Source organism: Diospyros lotus, chromosome 7 (genome assembly GCF_014633365.1).
Source record: "Diospyros lotus cultivar Yz01 chromosome 7, ASM1463336v1, whole genome shotgun sequence".
Classification (NCBI taxonomy): Eukaryota; Viridiplantae; Streptophyta; class Magnoliopsida; order Ericales; family Ebenaceae; genus Diospyros; species Diospyros lotus.
Window position 1 is genome coordinate 27,595,378 of NC_068344.1, and position 14,307 is coordinate 27,609,684.

The following is a 14,307-nucleotide window of genomic DNA, read 5'->3' on the forward strand; positions in this document are numbered from 1 at the left end:
GGATAGCTATGAATAATAAAACCCTTACAATTTAGTGTTACTAGAATGAGGACTGGGTCGATCCTAGGGATAATTCAACCTACCATGGAGATAGTGAAATGTTTGAGGTGGATCAAGGGGCAACATATGATGATTTTCTAGTTTTGGTCTACAATACAACTACAATTGAAATTAACCAATACAAGATTCATTTGGAGGCTAAGTTACCATATGGCCAATAGGCTTAGGGTTTTTAGGACTACCAATGATAAGTTCCTTAGCAAGGTGGTTCAATTATTGGAGAACCTAGGATTGGGGTGGATGGATGTGTAACGCCCCATAAATAGCAATTTAATTTAATTATTTATTATCGACGTAATTTAATTGAAAAGAAATATTAAAATAACTTGTTGTTATTAAATAAAAATAAATTATGTGATTTTAAGGAAATAAGAAATTAGGATAATTAATTATGTTATTTTAGAAAAAATTTGGAATAAAAAAAAATAAAATAAATCAAATTGTGGGATTTTTATAAGTTTCGGGCGTTAGTGTAATTAATTAGGGGGGGTGTTTGTGTGATTAATGAAAGTTGTAGGGTGCTGGTGCGAATTTCAGAAAGGGCCAAAAACTCACCTTAAATATAATGTAGGGTGTATATATGTTGAAGGAGGCGTGCGGGCGCGAGCGAGGCGGCCAGGCAGCGGACGAGGGTTCGAGGCGCGGGGGCTGCGCGCTCGAGGCAGGGATTTTTGGCTGATTTATTTCAGCCACTGGACGTCGAAACTGATATTTTACTCTTGTGTTTAGTTTTAATGATGAAAAATTTCAAATGTATTTTTTTCTCAATCAAAGCATATTGTTTGGAAACAAAAATCAATTTCAAAGTGCTTTGTAAAAATGATCTATGATCTTTTATATTATTTGGAGATTAGCATAAACAAGTTTTAAGATCTAAAAAGAATCTCCTTGAAATCGTTGGTCAAAATAATTCTAAGGCAAAAGACCAACTAGAACATGTTTTTGAAAGTATGTTCATTTTAGAAAACTATCTCCTAGTATTTTGATATCTAATATCTCTTAGTAATGAAATGGTTTTGATGAATGTCTATATGAAAATCAATTTCTACTATATGGATTATATGAATGAGAAAATGCATTTTTAGTATATAAATCTTAAAGCAAGATATGAGATATTGAGTATGGATGAAAGATTGATTTGTTAAGAATAATTTGTTTCAAATCATACTTTTGATAATCTCAACTTGCTTTAAAGATAATCAAAATGAGTTTTTAAAGAATCGAATAAGGATGTATTGAAAATTCAAGTTTTTCTAAAGAATAGTCGACTATCAGGTTCATTCTGTTGACTATGCCTTGAAACAGTCGACTATTTTGATTGTTCTGTCAACTATTCAAGCATCTGTTGACTATTTTTAACATCTGTCGACTATCGAGTAAAAATAGTCGACTATGCCTTTTAGTCTGTCGACTATTTTTGTTCATAAGTTTCAAAAATTTCTTCATATCTCAGCATCTGTCGACTATTGGAATGTGTCTGTCGACTATTGAAATTTTGTGTTATAAAATAGTCGACTATTCGTTTTGTCTGTCGACTATTTCTTGCTTTAGTTGTAAAAATAGTCAACTATATATTTCTTCTGTCGACTATTTCTTTTTGCAGAAAGCTCCAACGGCTATTTTTTCAAATCCCAAAGGCTCCAAACGGCTATATTTCTCTTCAACTTCGTGGGACACTTATATATACATGTCATAGATGATCAAGAGAAGGCTAATGGACGGGAACGAATTGAATTGAGCTTACATTTTACACTCGTTTCTATTTACATTCACTGTACTTCAATTTTCTCTCTTCAAGGCTGTGATCTTAATTTGTTTACATTCATTTAAGCCTTGTATCATTTTTTAGAGACATTGTAACTAAGAGATTCATCTCTTAGATTCTCTCCAACTATATATTTCTTGTTTTCCTAGCTTGTATAGCTAGAGGGCCCATTTGAGTGGGAGGTTTTGTAATTCCTAGTCTCGGACTAGAGGACCTACTTGGTTTAAGTAGGGGGTTTTAGTGGATGGTTTAAAAAATCCTTAGTGATGAGCTAAGGTAGTGGATTAGGCTTGGGTTAAGCCGAACCACTATAAATCTTGGTGTTCTTGTGTGCTTGTGTTCTTTAAATCATCTTTATCTTTCCAAGCATTCCTTAATTCCTCACTTGATTCACATTTGTCATTTTATATGCTTCACGTTTTAAATCATTAAAACTTCAACCTGTATTAAAAAGTTTTTCAAGTTCTATCAATTAAATTTTTAAAATAACCAATTCACCCCCCCTCTTGGTGTGTGCCATAGCATCTCCCGTTTTAACAGAAACGACGTCGTTTCGATTGAGGCGATGGCCTTCCCAGCGGCCACTCCAGCGCTGCCACGTGGTGTCCTCTCCTCCGCTTGTTTTTGGCCAATTTAAAGCCCGATTTCGGGCATGCTTTCGTGCAATTGATCAGCAAACATTTTGGGCAATCAACAGCGTGCGCGCGGGAGAAATTTGAAAGATTTTGGGGCTAACTTCGGATTAAATCAAGTTTAATTCAAGAGTTAATTTTTTAGGTATGTAGAGAAACTAGTAATTAATATTCTGTGCGGTCAGAATTTCTTTTAGAGCCTAATTTTATTAATTTTGGCGAATTATTGAGGTATTACAGTGTGTATAATTTTTGCTGTGTTAAGTCAAATCAAGCATAAGGATATCTTCGTAAAGGCAAGTTCTTTATGCCCTCCACAACGTTTTCTTTTGTTGTCAATTTATTTGACCTCCCTTCGTTTGTTTCGGCTGTTAATAAATTATGGAATTTTAAACAATGTGTTTTAAAATTTTAATTTATTAACCTGGTCTCGAGGATTTTATTCATTGGTTGCCTACCGGGGTTTGTGCCACCCCCAAGCCTATGGGAATGATGTTGTACTCACCCGAGGCTAAGTTCTTAGCTATTCGGGTATTATTATTGGATTTTTTGGTTGTTTATAGGCTAGAGCGGTTATGCAGTGGGGGTAAGGATCGGTTGTTCGGTGACGGTGTGTCTGTCGTACGGTCTATCTTAGGCCGTCAGATGGTCTCTCCTAGTCACTGACCGCTAACCGGTGCCAGGCACTGCTGACTAGCTCTGCCGTTATGTGATTATAGCATGCCTGATTACATTTTATTCTTGTTGCATGGTTTGGTGTGCACATGGGTACGGGCTGCATGTTGGGATTATCATGATTTGGTTATGCTTGGTCACGGGCATTCTAGCTTGGTTATGCTGCATCCAACACGGGCATATGCATCGCGTGTGGTTTACTATATGGGCGGAGCATGGCCTGATGCTTGGATGTATGGGCGTCATGTATCACGTTGATGCTCATTACGCCATTGCATTTTATATGCATTGCATGGTTACTGGTAGTATTTAGTTCTCGGAAAGGAGTACCGTTCTGAGGGAGCCTATGGCTCGGGTGTCGGGAGTACCGACGTGGATACGGGTGACGGGAGTACCGACTCGGGATAGTGCGCACAGGTTTGTTGGAGATCTATGTTGCCTTTCAGGACAGCGGCAGGTTGGTATGGGACTTGGGTGCCAGGTGTCTTATGTGGGCCCTAAGGACTGGTATGTGCTTTTATTATGCTACACTATTGTATTGTTGCGTCTCATGACTTGTGTGTATGTGTGGGACGGTGTTCGGGGTGATCTTCTCCTCTATTTTTTGTACAGCCTTCCTTTTCTTATGCTTGCTGAGTCTTGCGACTCACCTTATTTTCCATCATTCCAGGTAAGGGTAAAGCGAAAGCCGAGGGCGAGGACCGCGCCACCTAGCAGTCAGCCGTGTCGGTAGGGTGTATAGTTAGCTGCCCCCATTAACTCTGATATTTTGTTAGAACTTCTGTCTTTTATTTTTGACTGTGCCAGGTTGTCCTTTGTATCTCCTATTTATTGGCACAGGGTTTGTATATATTTATATGCTCTATGACCGCTGTTCCAGTGGGGTACTCGTGGGCATGCATGTTTATCATTTGCTTCCGCTGTTGTATTTTGTTTTATGTATGTATATCAGGGTATTTTTGTCTTATGTCTTTTTCTCTTCCCTTATGTAAGCGCTTTCGTTCGGATAGACCAGATGGTTAGGATATCCGGGCGGGGGTACTTACAGGATGTATGCCTGATATTGAAGCCTAAGAAACAAACCCCTTACACTCAAATGAATGTTGGGAGGGTTGAGCTCAACAATGCATGGGCTCCCATTGATAGCCTAAGGACTACTAAGCAACATAATGTCTAGCCTCTTACTTGCGACACTAGCCACCTGGATAATGTTAAGCTAAGCAATACGTGGGAGTCCATTGGTAGCCTAGGGGCACACGAGTCATCCAATCTATGGTCTCCAATCAATTGTGTGGAATGATTTCACCTTCCATAGATCAAGGGGAGTCTAGTAGACTACACTACAATGTTGATGAAACCTTTTATATAGTTGAGAAAATGGCACAATGGGGAGGAGTACTTGATGCGGAAGGCATAAGAGGTATGCTTTTTAATCGAGATAGATTTGATAAAGCTAATGACAAAGACGAAAAGGGTATATATGTGATTGAGGTGACACATGCAACAGGAAATGGTATAAATGTTGACACTGGTGTTGAGTCGATCGGATGATGGGAATATGATCAAATGATGTTAACGTAAATGTTGATCACATGCCTATTTCATGTGGCACAATCCCAAGACCTAAATTCTTTAATGTTGATTGGGTTGATTAGATGATATGAACAGTACTTAGTATCCTGAATATCTAAACTCGTTTGATTAGATTGCTTGCGAAAGGTTTGGAATTTAGGAGTAAATAGGAACTTATGCATTACATGAAGCATTGGTCAATTGACACTAGTTAATCCATAATAAGATGGATATGGGAGTGCTAGTCGAGATAATGTTGTGGCATTTGTAGGCAAGAAGGCTATAATCATCATGTATGTCCAAGCCCTTGGAAAGTATAAGGATTAATTATCACTGCCAAGGAAGAGCTATGAATATATTACTTGGTTTATGTCATTTTGTCATATTGTATTTCTTTTTCATGCATTATACTTGATGATTACATGTTGGATTTATTGTCTTTTTTTATTTAATTTGTTATATTTATTATCCTTTATTGAAATGAATTAACATATTTGTTATCGAGTTTTCCATTTAGCTGTTAACTCTTTTATCTTGTATTAGTCAATACCAGTAGGTACATTGAAGTACGAACCATGTATATGTACTAATATTATTATCTTATTTCCCTTGATGGTTAGCAAGTATGATGGATCAGTTTGCTCCAGGCCTCATCAATGACCACGTGCTCTACCTATAACATTCACACAAGTCTTCTGAAATTTGGGAAAAAAGGAACACAAGGTAAGTGCTTTGCATGCAAAATGAGATAATCACTTAGGATGCGAGACTGGGAATCACATCATCATGTCATCCCATACTTAACACGTATAGGGTTCATATGTGTGCATAAACTTAGGGTTGGCTTCTAAATTGATCTATTATTAATCACAGCATTGGTTGAGCGATGGAGGAAAAAGACCTATACATTTCATTTGATTAGTGGAAAGGTGACAATTACCCTTTAGGATGTAGCGATGTTACTTAGGTTGCACATCAACGGAATGATTGTGACAAGGGTAGGGTCGTGGAACTAGTCGCTCATATGTGAGCATTTATTGGGGTTGCAACCCACAACTGATGACATGCCTAAGGCCATATTGAAGATGATGTGGTTGAGATCTCACTTTGTGGACTTATTGATGCTCTAGAGGTAATGATTCAAATACATGCTCACTTATATCTTGTAATTGTTTAGGGGGTAGTTGTTTCCAAATAAGTTAGGGTCTTTCATCTAGCTACTATCCATTGTTTGTTGACTTCAACCAATGTGAGTCTCTTAGTTGGGGTAAAGTTGCCCTACCCTACGTTTACAAAGCATTGTGTTGTGGATGTCCACGAGATGTGCATGAGATTGAGGTATGTTACAACATTGGAGAGGTCCTCACATGTGTAAGGATAATCTTATCGTCCACACACTAGAATACTATTGAGACCAGCTTAACCATTTGACTAATTCATAGGTTGTTACCCAAACCATTTGATAGCTAGTCATATGGCAGTGATGTTTATTTCCATACCTACATACTTTTAGTTAATGGTTTGTATTTAATAATCATAACCATATGTTTGTTTCCATCCTTTTAGGTCATGTGGGAGTCATATAGTGACGATGTGATTCATCTCTTACCTTACATGTGTCAAGATAGATAAGACATTTGGTTATCAAAGGTCTCATTGATATTTTTTGATGTTGTGGAGTGACACTACCATTGCACATAATGCATTAGTTCAATATGGTGCAACTCATATCGTCGTATAAGGACACCGAGACCCCAAGCTACATATATTAGATAAGCAGGGCAAAGGTACACATGACTAGTATATTTATCACTAGCAATATGTAGACATGTGAGAGTAGCATTGTGCTATCGTGATTCTAGGGATTTGGGAGTCCTACCCTTCTAGATAGTGATTACGTGACATGGTATTGTCAGATCACCCATTACATTATATCGCCCCCATCTCAATCGTCGATGATATACCAAATAATGATGATTTAGAGCAAATGTGATATAATATTATTTATGAATTATTTTTCATTCGTTCATTTTTTATTTTTTTGGTTATATTTTGCTTGTATGTACTAACGTTTAGTTATTTCCAACATAGGCACTCTACAGTCAAGTGATTTAACAGACAAGGTTGGTTAGATCCTTATCGATGTCACCTCTTCATTGCATCATCTAGAGAATTTACTATTTTCAATGAAGCAATGGCTAATTGGCGACTTCACACTTTAGACTTGTTCACTCCATGCTAGTAGAGATGGACTTGGTAAAGTCGAGGGATCACATCTTGTGGATGATGATGACGTTGAGCAATTGTAACAGAAGGATGTTTGTAACGCCCCGTCTTCCCAAAACGAGCATTACCTCGAGATTTTGAGAATTTTTTTTTTTCAATATCATACGCACAACATAAGTCTCTCGATATACATACCCTTATCATAATCATTTCCCGACAATCCCAATTATACCTTCTCAGCATATCAAAATTTAAAACTTAATAGACTAAGACAGGTATTATTAATCACATCAACGGAAGCAAGATCGAAACCTCGATATATAACTAACAATTCTTTTTATAGTAACAAAATCGATGTTTCACATGAAAATATCAAAATATTACATAACCTCTGAACATCGTAATCACAGACAAAACTTATGAAAACTAAACATAGCAGCTACATCTCGATGACATTCTTTCCCTTAGCACACTGCTTTCACTTGGAACGTTTGAATATTCCAGGGACATGGTCCAAATTAGATACTGAATCATCTAAGTGAGAGTTCAAAAATATTTTCATGCAGATATGTAAAATCATATATAAAATTGATAAATCCTGACATGCCCCAGCCTAAGAGAATCTCACATAGCACTTAGCCCTAACCGGGGAAAATGCAATCTCTCTAAAGGCGACATGACCACACCGACCCATTGGCAAACCAATCCTACTTAAGAGGGACAACCTCGACATATGAACCCGGGAATCACCCCATTGTCATTGTTAGACATTACGCTCATACTCAAAAGCAATTCCAAAATCCAACATAACGCTAGCCCCAAGAGTGTCATATCAGCACTATCCTCGGAATCAATGACACCTCAATATTAATGCTATTGCTCAATGGAACTTGGGCTGGTGTCCACTCTCAGCCCCGCCACTTGAGTACCGTAGGGTGAAATCTGCCTCAGCCCCGTCTCAAGTGGGTCACATAACAATAATCTTTGGCACGCATTCCGAGTGCTGTCACTCAGGGGTCACATCACAAGATTACAACCCACGTCCCACATGGACAACACAACACGCCAATGTCGAAAATCATAACATGCATAAAATCAACATCTCAATGTATGCAATTTATCGTACAAAATCTAATACAGGTGTAAATAATCATTTGTAAAACCATCAATAAACCTGGCCACGGGGATGAACACTCACAGTAAACCATTCATATGCCATAAATGAGTTTTTCGATAGAACCATTAACCTTTAGACACAACTTGGTTTCCTCAAAAAGCGCGGTACGCCTCGATTTGCGTGCCCACCTCGAACTTTGCACGAGTCACTTTACCTCAAGCCGCAAGGTACCCTAATCATTCAATAACCATCAAAATATAATTTTCTCCTTAATTTTTCTCACTTTTCTCCTATTTTTTTATCACTAATAATCCAAAATAATTATCTACACAACTATTTTCTCAAATATTTTTACATAAATATTCATAAAATAAATTTCCAAGAATTTTGGAAAAAAATCAGAAATTACCTATGTGGCACGCGCCCCCACGCGCGGGCAAGTAGGCTGGAGGGTTTGGTTGGCACGTGACAATCACGCGCCGGTCATCTTCTTCCTTTTTTCGATCACCGACGATGCTCCGATGCCCCATTTTCCTACACTGATCGAAAGCCCATCTAAAGTCGATCCCGATGCCATCGGTTTCAGGCTGAAAAGCCACCGGAAAAGCCTCTGATCGGGCATTTACAGGCGCGGCACGGCGGTCCGCCTCTTTTTCCGACCAGTCTTCGAAATACCCTCAAAACACCTCAAAAATTCACCAAACTTACCAAAAATTCTCCCCTCGCCTCAAGGATCAAAAGCCCCTTATTGGCTTCCCTCGATTCGCCCTCAAAACTGAGCAATTTGATGCTCCAAATTTGGCCAAAATCCTTTGCTATTTATAGGCCAAAACCGACCCCCATGTGGCCAATTTTCGGCCAAAACGTTTCCCCCACGCCTCCTAGACCGTCCTTGCCCATGCTCTGACAAGATTTACTGCCCAAATCTCTGGATTTGTAGGCCAAAAATCGCAGCCAGATCTGCCATTACAGTTTGGCCCTCTTGAAATTTCCTTTTACATTTTGGCCCTTATCCTCAAGCCCCTGATCTTCCCAGCACCATCACTAAGACCCTCAAGATTAGTACTTCTCATTTCTCCCTTGAAACTTTCAAAAAATTACTGTTTTGACCTCCCTCGGGCAAATTTAAAAAATTGCACTTAGACCCGTCTGATCGTTTTAACCTTAAATCCACTCGATTCAACCTGGAATCACTTAAGGGTTGTTCCATACATAAAATACTAGTCCTTGACACGCTTTGTTGACTTTTCGAACGTCTCTTACATCGATTCGATTTTCTTAGCCCAGTCGACAGCTGTACCGAAAACTGTTCCCGATTCAATTTCTTTCATCACCAAAAATCATAACTTATATTGCTTGATGATGCTATACCATTTTTCTTAATCATCTAGGGTCTGAGGTACTCCCTTCAGTTGATTCGGCGATTTATTTTACTTTTAGGCCAACTTTTCGATATTTTATATTTATCTAAATTACGCGGTGACCTCATACAGATATGGGTATTACAATGTTGGGGTTGAGGGCTCTGATGTCGATAATGTCATAAATGATGATGCAGAGTGATCACTACTGGGTCAGGCTTCCCTTCTAGCTAAAGGACAACCCAGTAATGGTTGGGTATTCCTAAAAGGATGTCCCGGTTTCTTTCACAAATATTTTTATCTCACGGGTCTAAAATAATCTTAATGAGATTAGGGTTTTTTTATGCCCCTTAGGCTATAAAATTCATACATATAGGTGAGAAAAACATAAGGAAATACGAGAGGAAAAAGGGCAAAGTTCTAGGAGAAATTCGAATTTTCATTTCTACCTGTGCAACTGTGATCGAACAATTGATCAGATGGTGTTTTGTGCTCCGATCAATCTGAAATTTTCAAGGTACGTTATAGACTCGTGGTTCTAAGATCTGGACGATGGAGATCTGATTTTGAGGCCGGGATCCATAGGAATCAAGCCATTTTCGTATTACCTTATGGTTCGATCTGTTCTTCCTAACTCCTTTGTTATTTCACTGATTTGAGATAAGTTTGATACTTTGTTTTATCTCTTGCCTCTTGTGATTGTTGAGATGATTTTACTCCTCACATTGAGGGGGTTTTCGCGTAATTTGGTTATCTCCTTTATTTTTATGGTTGCCCTTGGTACTTGACTGGTTGTTTTGTTTCCTCACAGGTTTTCACCAGTTAAGGATTAGATATAGGATTATTCTACTTTGCCTGAATTGATTGATGAACAGGATGACTAAAGACATTAAATGTCAAAAATATCCTCATCTTGAAATTGTCGCCTTGCCTCGAATACACCGCACGCGTGTTTAAATAAAATCCAGGCAGATTTCATCTTTCATCATAGATGAAATCCGCCCAAACTGAACGAGCGGACTTCAACTCCCAACACAAGCGGATTTCATCTATGATGAAATCTGCCCACACAGTGTGGGCGGACTTCAACATTGTTGAAGTCCGCCCGCAATTTTTTGGTAAATCCATGCGTCAACCTCTTCCGGGTATTGTAGCACAACTCTTAGATATATTATTCCCAACAATCACACCATGAGATGTCAACCCATTAGTCCACAATCACATTGAGGTGGAGTGTGAATGGCTTCGAGGCCGAGAGACCATCATCATAGCTTGTTTTGCTCAGGCTGCCATTATAGTTCCTACCGAGACTAGCAAGGCCACCTTTGAGGCACCGTTGTGAGTGTATGAGCATAGACCACGGTGGTGAAGCAAAAGCATCAAGTATAAGAGTAGGTTGTGATGGAGGATGCTCCAATTGTTTCTACATGCCTACGGTTGATTGTTTGTCATTCTTTTTGTTCGATATTGGATGATGTTTCATAGTTAGTATGTACATTGAAGATAGTTTTTCAATTTAGGTGTTTTTTTAGTATGTATGATATTTTAATTTCAATAGATATATAGTGTATTTTGATTTGAGTGCTTATCATCCTTTTTGTACATATATCATAATGCTCTTATAGTGACAGCTTAGATGTTGGCAGGGATGTTAATTGTGAATATATTGTAGTGTTTGGGCTGTGTTGGATGTTTGTAACAAGAAGTCTGTAAATCCAACTACTGAAAGTTGCTACCATTTGTAGTGAGTTTATTATTAACTAACCACTACTTTAAATAATTTAAGCAAAATTCACTACTTTTAGGAAAGAGTTTTGTCCACTCAACTCCACCCTGACACCTTTTCTCCAGTGTGAAAAAATGATGTGACAATTTTGCAAGATTATATTAAAATGTTTAGAATGAGTAGTACTTAATTAAAAATTTTAAAAAATAATAATATATTTTTAAAAAATTTCTAAAAACCTCATAAAAATTCAAACATATATATATATATATAAAATTTTAATCTCTTAAATAATATTATTTAATTTATACTAAATAAAACTGATGTGGCAATTCAAATATAATGATTATACGGGGCTCAGCTATTTAATTCTTTCAACATAACAACTTGATAGGATAAGACCCACGTCATTATATTTGAGTTGTCACATCAACATTACTTAATATAAACTAAATAACGTTTACTTAAGAGATTAAAACTATATATATATATATATCTCATCTCCATGTTGGAAACTAAGTCTCCCTAATAATAAAATCATGCGCCATCATGAGGTATATTTTGAAATGACTGTGCTATTTTGTATCGATGGGATTGACAAACTCAATAACTGAATTGGACTTCATCATCGGATGAAGTCTGGGCTAATTCATCTCTCGAGCTTCATCCAAAGGTGACAACAACGAGGCAACAAGATAGTGCAACGACAATTGGCTTATGCTGCGAAAAGGTGACGGCAAGATGCAGCGACGAGGCAACGACAGGATGCAGCAATGATTGCGTGAGACGCTGCAGCGAGGCGACAACAGGATGCAACAGCGATTACGCGAGGTGCTATAACGGGACGACGAAATGATACATCGATGGTCGGTAAGGCGATGCGGGGCTACGACGAGGCAAGGGAAGGCAGAGCTTGCTAGAGGCAACCGTGGCAGAGGAGAAAGGAGGCAGTCAAGGGCAAAGGTGGTGAATCTACAAATTAAATTAGGTGATGGTATTTTTATTATTCGGTGTCTTTAGTCATTCTCTCGATAACTCAGTTATTTGTACAAGTAGCATTTTTTATTGTGAAAAATGTGTCATTTTATATGCATGCCCAGAACCCATCATTTAAAGCTTTTCCTTTGAAACCATAGCTTCTTTGGTTAACTAGTGAAAAGTAGCCAAAATTAATTAACTCAACGTGGCATGGCCTTGTTAATGTAACAGTATAGATTAGGCATTAATATCTTAAATCAAAGTGTACAGGTGACAGCTACAAGCGGCCATATGTACTGCCTATGAAATTAATTCTCTCAAACTGATTAAATAATTTGAAGCATATAATTAAAAAAATTACAACAAAAATTAAACAAATGATCATGTCAAGAACATGTATAAACATATGTGTGAGTGTGTGTGTGTGTGTAGTCATATAGAATAAGCCTAATGCATGTGATATGAGTAGAAGAGTTTCTCTGAAGCAATATTATTGGACTTAATTTGTTTTATTTTTTTTCTTTTTAAAGGATAAGGTTAATGCTTGTTTTGGGGCTTGAGATATATAGCTTTTGAAAGAAAGCGATAGGCAGCGTGACAATAATCTTTCCTTGTTTCTCATTTCATCATATATATATATCTAAATTAATAGTCCTTAATTAATTAATTAACCTCTTGACAACTCTATCAAGATTCCACTTTGAGCTGTCCACAAGGCTTTGGTTTATCCCCCTTCTTAATTAGAATAATTAAGTAGGGGCCTTGACACCTACCAACCTAATTAATTGCTGTAACAGCAAACAGGCCCCAGCTCCAGAAACCTCCATTTACTTTGGTTTTCTTTATTTACAAACACAATCGTTGATCTGTTCATAATAAAGTTGTTGCCATGTACGGAGAGAACAATCCTCCTGAGTGGTACCTTTAGCAAATTGAAAGCGTTCTAAAGAAAAGTGAGGGACGACTGCCCGCATTGACATTGAGTCCTTTTTACATACAATCTTTATTTTTTGACTGATCTAAAATTATGTCACAATTCATAGTAACAATAGGTAATAATATGATTATTACTTTGGCTTCCCTGTTAAAGGGAAGTCACGAAACTTATATATAACTAAGTATACATATCAAGCATATAGAATCCCATTTTTAAGATATTAGTACGAGAAATAAAATATGTGGGCCCCACGTTTTGATCTTCTTCCAAATGAAGCCAGAACAAGACACATATACAAATGTGTCTATATATGTATATGCAAATATAATATACCATATGCTGCCAGCACCAGCTCCAGCTCCTCCTCCTCCTCTTCACAAAGAGGCTCTCTCTCTCTCTCTCTCCCCCCAGCTGCACGCTGCTTAATTTCCTTTGTGCACAGGCTGTCAGCAGACATGAATTATTAACAGCATGAAAGTAATTTTTAAAAGTAGTGAGGGGTACTTTGTTTTGTCTCCAACAAGGGAATTAGTGGTTTGTCTCTGTGCTGCTGCTGAAAGATTTGCTGCGCCTTGGATTGCTCCGTCCAACTCTACAAGGGATCGAAATGTCTGATCTGATCAGTTGATTCAACTGTTGGCTTCTGATCTCTGAACTAATGGTTTCAGCTCACTTCTTAGTGATCAAATCAGCTCCTTGCCAAACGGTAAAAGCACTGGCATGAAGAAGGTGCAACATTTTCAATGAGCCTCCCAACAAGACACTCTCGGCTGCAGCTTACAACTTTCCACAGGTATACATACATACATATATCTGCAGATTAATTCATCTAGTTGGTCCAGTTTACTTCCATCCTAACAATCTCTGTAATTAATCAGTCTGGGATGATGTGATCTGCAAATTAACTTGCACATACGCCTTCCATTTTCCAAATGGCATATTGTAGAATATATATGTTCATATTTATGTGTTGTTCTCATATGCATGATGATCTGGGAGCAGCCAAAATGCAAGAGATCAGAAGAGAATTATGTTGCAAGTATTTATGGACTGGCGATACAAATTACGAGTTCACAGATATCTAAGTATTCTTCATGGCCGATCCATGTTTTCCCCTTCGCCAACATCAACAAGTAGAAATGGTGACTAGTTGAAGCAGGGCCTCCAAATAAAGCGCTAGCTATTTTGCAGACGCATGTGGCTAGCTGTCTGTGCGGCCGTCTCGCTCGCAAGCGATACGTACCTAACAACTTGCATA